A 10,055-nucleotide genomic window follows, 5' to 3' on the forward strand; every position below is an offset into this window, starting at 1 on the left:
TTATGTATTTTGTTATAACTTGCGAACTTGTTTAAATTGGTTACTTGTTGTTGAGAGGCTTTAAGCCAAATATTATGATTATGGTTTATTTTATATTGAGATACTTATTGAGATATGATCCTGGTATGGGACAGGAATCATTTTATGAAATACATGAGTATTTAGTATTTTCCGCTGTGAATGCATATTCTGTATGAATTGAAATTAAATGTTTAGGTGTTATTTTGAAATGACCAGGTGTATTGTATATTGTGGATAAATGTTGTCGGTTTTTAAAAGCTTTTAATTTTTGAAAACGTCGATGTGACGCCCTTTTTAATTATATGCATGCTTATTCTCTGATTATATGTTAAATATTTTGGGGTATTAGAAAGGGGTGTTACAGGGGCAACTGTTATACCCCAAAATTTGTCCGCATCTTTTTTCAAAGAGAAGGCAACGGACTTCTGTCTAAAAATTTGGAGTTTTATATAATCTTGGATTTTGTTTTATAAATATCCTGATTTTATGAATACTCAGTTTTTTTTAGAATATTTTTTATACGGTATTTTGGTTCGCTGTTGAATTTATTCTTGCACAGACACCAAATACTGTTTATCACTTCACACGCTGTTTATTTGAGATTTATTTTCAGATAAATAATACTGACGCGATTGGTACAGAATTAAATTTTGCAGGTGCAGAGTCCGGGGATTCAAACTGTGCTGGTAACAATTAAAATATTTATTTGTTTTGTTTCCCACTAATTTTTGTACTATATTATTGTTTTCAAATCTCTTTCTTTCTTTTCAAATCTCTTTCTTTCAAATCAAATCCTAACTTTATTCTATACATCTTTCTTTTCAAACCCTACCATGTATTTTTTTCAAAACCTACTATCATTCAAACTTTCCTTTTTGTACGGTACCACTTCATTCCCCAACGTCTCCATCCCTCTTTTCACTCTATAGATACCCCTCATTTTTTCCATAAAATCTCGCATCAAATTTCACTCATCTCCCAAATTTCTATCATTCCTCTTCTTCCCCGGCAAAAAATGGCAAAGTGGGTGGATACGTTTCTTCTTGTGGTCATCACTGTTTTTGTGGTGATCATGTCCTTTTTCTGTCTGCATAGTCCTAAAAAATGTGGACCTGGGATGTTTACACTCCCGTACATCTATATACTGTTGTTTATAGCATGGATTTTTAATCGTCATACTTAAAGTTTGTCGTATCTTTCGCTTTTAAATAATGTACCGTTCATTATATTTGTCGTACTGTTCGCTACATTTTTATGTAATATTTGTACTGTCAGTATTAAATATTGTACTATCTGTTGTACCGTCGTTTAATTATCGAGATAATATTATGTGTGTTTATTGCTAGTTAAATATTTATTTCTGTGCATTAAATCCTTTTCAATTTTATTATCGGTAATTTCGTTCGCGTACAGTATATTTTAATTATTTATTATGTTTTTGTTTTTCTAATAAATCATGTAAATAATTTTTCACCATTAACACAAAAAAATAAAAAGAAAAAAATTAACTTTATCTGTTAAGTTTTCACTTTAACCGTTACGTTATTGCCCGAACAGCCAATTAACAGTCAAACCCGCTGACAGCACGATTCTCCGTGTTTGTACCATCAGTCAAATCAATCTTTTGCATTTCAAAATTCCAAGATTTTTGTTCTAAAAGTCTTCTGATAATCACATGATCAGCAGAGACTCAACATTGCACAAAAATCAGGTACGCCTAACTGTCTCCTACACAAACAGTCCCTAACTAGGGTTTTTGTTTTTTTTAGGAGAACAAGTTTTTTGAGACCTCAGATGGATTTCATGGATCTCCATATGTCTCAAAGTACCACCAGACAAATTTTCAAACTTCGATTCGCTCGGACGCACAGTCAACAGCTCAAACAGTCAACAGACGACCAGTTTGACCGAAAAGTCAACAGACAGTCAAAAATGAAAATTTTAGTCAACATCCATATTTTTTCAAAAGATTCATCATTTGATCAATAGTTGATCATAATTCATCAAGAAAAGTTCAGAAATCGACAAAACTCTAAGTTTCAAAATTAGGGTTTTCTCCTAAAAAGTCAACTGAACTTTGACCGGCCATAACTCTCTCCTCGTTCATCCGAAAAAGTCCAACCAAAGATAATTTTGAAGGAAATTCAATTATATTTCAAATGCAATTGGTCCCATGATCATTGGATTTACCATTTGGAAAATATGAGCCAAGACATTACAGGTCATTTTCAAAGTCAACAAAAAGCAATTTTTTGTCAAAGCCCATAACATCAAGATAACTTCTCCAAATACAAAAAGCTTCCAAAGTAGCTTGTAGAGGACATCTTGAGGTTTCTAAAAAGTACCAGAACTCCTTCATATGATCAAAATTGAGGGAGTTATGCCATGTTGAAGTTGTCCATTTTTTGGGAAAATGCATGAAACCAACATTGATCAAAATTGTTTTTTTTCCAAAAGGGCCCAAGCATTTGTGATCCAAACATGTTCCTAATAATCATTAAGGCCTCCCACGACCAATCTTAGGCCCATGACATTTTTATTTCTTTTTTTATTTAATTTTACTTCATTTAAAGTTAAATTAAAAAGAAACTATCCAAGATAATGATCCAATGCTTTGTCTCTAGCATGAGTCACCAAGTTTGATTCAAATTCTGAAGCATAGAGGTACAGAAGACCTATGGCAAGAGGGGTGAAGAAAATTGAAGCCATGGCCAAGATTTTCAAAGTTTTTATTAATAAAAAACTCAAAAATTCAAAAGCACTCAAGAGCTTGGTTGCTTAAGTTTTCAGCACTCAATATTGCTTATAAATGTCTTGAATCCTTCAGCATCAAGGAGACACACGAAAACCCACAAAGAAATAGCCAAGAAACTCACAAAAATTTCAAAAATATCACATACTTTTAACTTTTTCGTTTTCTTTGTATAAGCTCATATCAATCCAAAATAATCACCTCAATCTCCTCCTGGGCTAATATATAGTAGGTTCAGACCAATGGCCACGATTATTTATACTTAGAACATGCATAATAATATCTCCATATTCTATTAAATTTTCGATTTTGATATCTCATGCTATAATCCTTTTCAATGTAATATAAAGATTTCTATGAGTTCCTAACATGAATTAGAGAAGATCCAACGTAACACATGTGAGCTTTAAGCCTTATAACATCATGTGCCATTTTTGAAGCTCTAAGCTTCAATCTCTTCGTTTTGGTACTTACACGCGTTTTCATGAAGAACTAATACCACTAATAAACTTAAAACATGCTAATTAGTTAACCTGGGTGCTTAGTTGCTTGTCTCAGGTCGTCTTTTGCAGGTTTCAAGAAGCATGGAAAAAAGAAGCAAAATTCGCAGGTAAAATCGCAGCTGTTTCTGAAGCAAAATCCGCAAGAAATAGGTTAGTGATGATGAATAGTGCATGTGGAAAGTTTGACCTTCACGCGTGGCGTCTGCAAGCGACCTCATTGGACGGTCAACCAAAGACTTATGTCTCTCTCCTTGCCATTGGTTGCACGTGGCCTGCTGGGTCCCACGTTTGACTCATAAATTCTGGAGGATCATATGCGTGTATACACATTGGATCATACCATGTACCTTTCCCAATCACCATCAGATCTTGATATGTGCAGATCCAAAGGCCCAAATGCGCTGGCACACCACATGCTTTCAGGATTTCACCACATATGATCATAATTTTATTATTATTTTTTATTTGATTTAACTTCTAAAATTAATAAAAAAATAGTTTTAAAAATCTTAAAATTATATAAAAAATATTTTTAGGTTGATAAAATATTGTCTTAATTTTTGACACAAAAATATTTTATTTTTCTTAATAATTAAAATATTTTGTTTAATTAATCAATATATATTCATATATTTCCATTTTAATTATTTCTTAACCTATCAAAAAATCAGAAAAAAATATTTTCTTTTTATTAAATTAAGTTTATATATTATAAACTAATTTTGTACATAATTAGATTATTTTTATCCTTAAGTTTAATTTATGTGTATAATTATTTGTATAATTATATGTTAATTAACTTAATAATTTCAAAAACAATTTCAAAAATCACAAAAAAAATAATTTTATTTTAAAATTAATTAACAAACAATTTGGACATATTTTAGACTTAATTTTTTTTTAGGTTCAAATTTTATTTCAAATTCTTAACCTTTTAATTAAATTAACACCATCAAAAAAATCCAAAAATATGTTCCCTTTATCTTATTGCAATTTAAATTCATAGATAAGTGTATAGTTTGTCAAATTCATGTAAATAGTGTAGTTTACATTTCTCGCACAATCGATGTAATAGCGTAGATTTACTTTCTGCATTTTACATTCCCGCACTTTAATTTCTGTACATATAAAACTGCGTGTATGTCAGGAATAATAACTGAAGCGCTAGATCACTAATCTCGAAGATAACATATCTGAAAATAAAACACAATCACACTTGCACCTCTTAGGGTAATCCCTCTGTTACTCTTTTAAAAATCAATCTTACTGTTTCAAATACAATTCAAATTTCTGTCTGTATTCAGTCAAGGAAAATTTTCTAAAGAAATAGGAAAGAACCTTATAAACTTAGGGTATACCTCCTAATTGCTTGCTCAATCAAAAACAACAAAAGCTCTTACACATCACTGTTTTTTTCAAAACAAACTTTCAAAAGACTACACTTTGTATATATCCAAACAAGGATCATTACGAAGTTAAAAATATTTTTCAAACCATCAAAATATCTTTCGAAAGATAAATACTTTGTATACATCCGCACAAGGATCATTACAAAGTTAACTCTTTACAAAATATTTAAAACCACATACAAGCATTTCAAGAAAAACAAACAATTCAAACAAGTGAGCTAAGCAATTAAGAGCCCATGGATAACCATGGATACAAAGGGTGCTAACACCTTCCCTTTGTATAACTTACCCCCGAACCCAAAATCTCTTTAAGGTCTTTTTCTGTTTCTTTTATAAACCTTTCCTTAATTGGATAAAATAAAATTCGGTGGCGACTCTCTGATTTTCACAACTCAAAAATAAAAGAAGAGTCAGTTCGCATCCTACAAAAAAACCGAGGCGACAATGAGCTATGTCTATCTATTGTCTGAAAGATTTGATTTTGAGCTGGCTTGAATGAGGCCCAAGCTTGAGGCTTTTGATTGATTTTATTGACTATGGAGGATGATTTTTACTGAGGCTAACCCTTTCCAGGGATTTTGGATTAGTTGGGGAAATTATCCTTTGAAAGAATGAATTTTTGGAGGCTAACCCTTTCCAGGGATTTTGGATTATAGTAGAAAGATTGTCTAATTGAGACTTCTTGTTTAAAGACCAAGATTAAGGCTGACTCTGATTGAGGATAGACAACTATGGGTCCTAGACTTTGCTAAGGAAGATTAATGAAGATAAGGGTGACAGAGACTGTCCATGTCTCTCATTCCAAAAAGTGTACTCAATATGAAATTGAGACAATCTTAGCTTGTTTAAAGTCTGGTTTGAAAAGTAGAAGAAACTCACCGGGATAGGCTAAAAGGTGACTAAAGACCTGTTCCTATGTTTATAAGAAACCTGATGGGTCCTTGTATACAAGCTCAATAGGAAGCTGGAGATGCTTTTAAGAAGCCTGTGGGTCCTTGTACAAAGCCCAAGAGGAGGCTAATCGAGGGTCATCGAGGGTCCTTGTTATAGCACAAGAGAAAGCTATGTAGTTTTGAACTTATTTTGGCTTTAAGCAAATGGGTAAGAGGTTTCACCGGGAATAATTCCTCTTGGGTGGATGTGTCCTAGTTTTTGGATTCTAAGGTTTTTCCAAGATGTTTCACCGGGAATAATTCATCTTGGGGGTTGAACTACAGATCTCTAGTTAGGAAAGAGCCTTCACCGGGAAGACATTCTCAATCCTAGGTCATATTCCTATAATATATATATATATATATAGTTTAACTGTCCTAAGGTTTACACTCAGACGTAGTTCTAAATAATAAACAATTTATATTTGACAGTAATTTAAATGAAGACTGTAAATTGAAAGCTTGTAAAGCCTAACCTGGATGGAGTTGAGGCCTTTGAAGATGTATGTACAAAGCCTTACCAACAGTTGATTGATAACAGTTTGAATATTTATGATAAATAGTTAAAGGGTTTTGAAAACAGAAGAAGTGAAGATGGACATAGGTCACATAGGTATCTGAAGAGTTTCACCGGGAATAATGCCCTTCAAATACCAGAAGAATGTTTTGAAAACAGAAAGAGGATTTTGTAAATACAGTTTTTGAAAACAAAGTATAAAAAGAAAAAGGTGTTGGGACTTACACTCTATTAGAGGCCCGGTACTTTATAGTACTGGTTGACTATTATGAAAACAGTTGAAAAAGATTTGCAATTTGAAATGATTACTGTTATGAAAACAGTTGATTATCTGTAAAATAAAAGAGGGGGTTGGGACTTACACTCTATTAGAGGCCCATTTGAAAATGATTTACTGTTTATGAAAAAAACAGTTGGAAATGATTTGAAATGATTACTGTTGTGAAAACAGTTGAGAAGATGCGAGGTTCTGTTGTTTGAAAACCTCGATCGTCTATTTACTTTGAAGTTTGAAAACAGTTTGAATTTTGACAAAAGTCAACTTAAGTAGAGTAAAGATAATATCTATACCTAATTAAGACCTTAATGATCAGGATTTTATCACTAATAATATTTATGAGATATTAGGTTTTGAAATTTCAATGAAAACGTGTATTAAAATATATTTAAAACACTTAAAAACAATACCATTTTTAACCTAATAAAAATATATAAAATAAATAATATTTTTGTGATTTTTTTGATTATTCATAATATATATATATATATATATATATATATATATATATATATATATATTAATTAACAAGTGTGTGAAAAATGAAGTGAAAATGATTTAGTTTAATAGGTGAAATAATTGGTTGAAGTTGTGAAGAAAATAAGTGAGAAAAGTGATAAAAAAAATGGTTTTGGCCCTAGGGAGGCTCGAGCCCACGCCCTTGATGACCAACATTCAAAACCTGGCCAACTGAGCTACGCGCTCAGTTTGTATAACATACGCAACAAATTGATTATATTTTAAAAAGACCCAGGAGATTCAAATTTGCGCGCCACCATAGTCATCTTCTTCATTGAGCTCGTGAGAATTCAAATTTCTAACTCTCTGGTTTCTCAACCAAATGGTATGATGTAAACATCAATTTTGCTCATTTTTGGACGAGGATCATGGTCATGGGTTCAGAACTAATTTATTCTAAGTGTAACTAACGAATTTCAGTATGAACACGAAGAACACGTAAACCCTAATTTTAAAATTAAATGATGCATAAGATGAATAAATGAATGATGATAGAGGGTTTTCAATCCTCTGATGATGATTTACAAACTGGTATCGAGATATACAAGAAAGAGTACTTGAATAAATGAGTTGGAGTTTGAAAAAATACCTCTGAAAATGGAGGTCGTGAGCTTGATGGAAAACACCTGGGCTTGTATGAAAGATCCTAAAAGCTTCCTTAAGACTCAGTGATGCTAACTGAATACTTATTGTGACTTGAATACCTCAGAATTGTTCTACCCGACCCCTTCGATTTGAGCTTCAAGTGAACATGGAGGTTGATGAATCTGCAGTTATAGATGATCTGCGACCATCTGAATAGCTTCACCACACCCTAAGGAACATGTTTGGATGCTTGGATTTGCTTGACACCTTCTGAATTGCTCTATGGACCTCCAACTGCACGAGCTCCAAAATGAAAGCAACAATGGTGTTCCTCCACTTACAGAAGTGATCCAGGTGCTTGGATCACCTCAAGTGAACCCCCTTGAGATGTTAGAATGCTTACTTTCCAAAGAAGAGCTCTGGTTTGAAGAAAACGATTCTTCTTGCCAAAGAACTTTGAAAAACCATAAGCATGAGAGAGAGAGGGAGAAAACAAGGAATTGAGTTGCTTTGGTGTGATTAATATGAAGGAGAGCACTTATATTTATAGGCAAATGGTTTTGTACTGATTGAGGGAGTGAGCTTGCTTAATGAGGGAGTTTTGGTTTCTTGGCCATGAAGGAATTCAAGGAATATCCAAAATGCAATGATGGCCAAAACGAGTTTAGCTCACTATCCATTGATTCCATCTGATCTTAGGGAACATTTCTGATGCAGAATGAGCTCTAATTGGTTGGTGAGAAGATTCCTTTGATGATTCATCCATTTGCCATAAATTCCCAAATGTAATCATCACATAATCACATGTTCTTGTTTTGGGAATCTTCCTCAATCCTTATGCCATGGTGAAAATGAATGCATGGTATGTTTGTAGATGTGTTATGGGTCGTGTAGCATCCATTTGTGAGGTCATATGCACAAAATTGCAAAGTTTCAAAATGATGCATGACCTATAATTTTCCTTCATGAGGCCAACTTTGAACAAGCATAACTCTTAGCTTAAAATGAATTTGGAGAAGGTAGAGCACAATTTGGAAAGCCCTAAACATCTACTTCAATTCATTAGTTTGGGGTTTCTTCAGAATCATTTGGGAAAATTGTGAAAAATGAGCTCAAAGTTGGAAGAAAACTAGGTTAAAAACACTTAGAAAAATTTCTAAGTTTTTATGACCTAAAGCTTCCAAATTCCAAATTTCTTAAATGATTGATTTCTTGAAAAAAGTTGCATTGTAAGATGTTGTTTTATTTTGCAAGATCTACAACTTTCATGTTGGAAGTTTTTTGAGTTGTGTAGGTGAAATTTAGAGTTCCCACAATGCCCTTAAAAACCCTAATTCCCGACTTTTTGATCCTTGGTGAATTTTCTTGAATTTCTTTGGTCAAATGACTTTAATAATCATATATTGATGATATTGATCCTTCAATGTCATGGTTTAACTAAAAACCCTAAAAGTCAAAGGTGATCCTGTACAGTTGACTTTTTCAAATGAAGTGAGATTTTGGACTTTTGTGATGAACCAAGTTCTCCTCCGCAAATGAGTGATATGAACGGACTATGATGAGGTAATAGAAGTTCTTGAACCATGTTTGAGTTTTGGGTTCATGTCCTGATTGAAAGTCAGCTGTCCAGGTGAATTAGGTCAAAAACCCTAATTGTCGACCAGATGAAATTGATGACTGTGGATCATGAATTGAAGTGTAATGCCCAATGGATGTTGTTATATGGATCATTTTAAGATGATTGAAGCCTTTGATAGATATCCTGGAGATTTTTAGGGTTTCCCAAATGTGATCCCTGATTATAGCCCTTGATGGGCTCAAAACCCTAGTCTGGTGACCTGGGTAAACCTGAGCTCAGATGATTGGTGTCTAATCAATCACAGGTGAATAGAATGAAGCCTTTGAATCCTATGATTGTATTGGATACTAGTACTTTCATTGATTGATCCTTTGCCTGAGCTCTTTTGTTCCTGAACGTCCCTAATTAAGTACCAGATGAATAAGTGACTGCTCTGAGTATCTGTTTTGAACTTGATGAAAAATCTGGAGATGTGACATCTCAGGAGGGGTCAAAATTAGGGTATGACAGATGCCCCTATTTAAGTTTCTTTCATCCGGAGGGAGAGAGATTGATATCTCGATCTCTCCTGCGTGAAAGAGACTTAAATACCAAAGAATGCCTGAATTTTGGGCGTTCCTGAGATGTTGTAGTGATAAAATCTTTGCATGACTTGATCCCGTTGTCGCACTTGGCGGGGGATAGGGAGACAAACTCCTGTAGAAACACGTTATGTGGATTCTGGTGAATGGACGGCAATGTAGAATGTGCATTCCATCTTCTTTAACCAAGTGTTGATACTTAGAAAAAGGTAAGCAACCTCCCCTCGTTCCGGATGTCTGTATCTCGAAACTGGTCTCAGTTGTGATGATGATAAACAACCTCCCCTCGTTTCGGATGTCTGTATCTCGAAACTAGTCTCAGTTGTAATAACCTGCCCTCGATCCGGATGTCTAATCGCGAACCTGGTCTCAATTATAAT

The sequence above is a fragment of the Vicia villosa genome, linkage group LG4 (genome assembly GCF_029867415.1).
Source record: "Vicia villosa cultivar HV-30 ecotype Madison, WI linkage group LG4, Vvil1.0, whole genome shotgun sequence".
NCBI classification, from domain to species: Eukaryota; Viridiplantae; Streptophyta; class Magnoliopsida; order Fabales; family Fabaceae; genus Vicia; species Vicia villosa.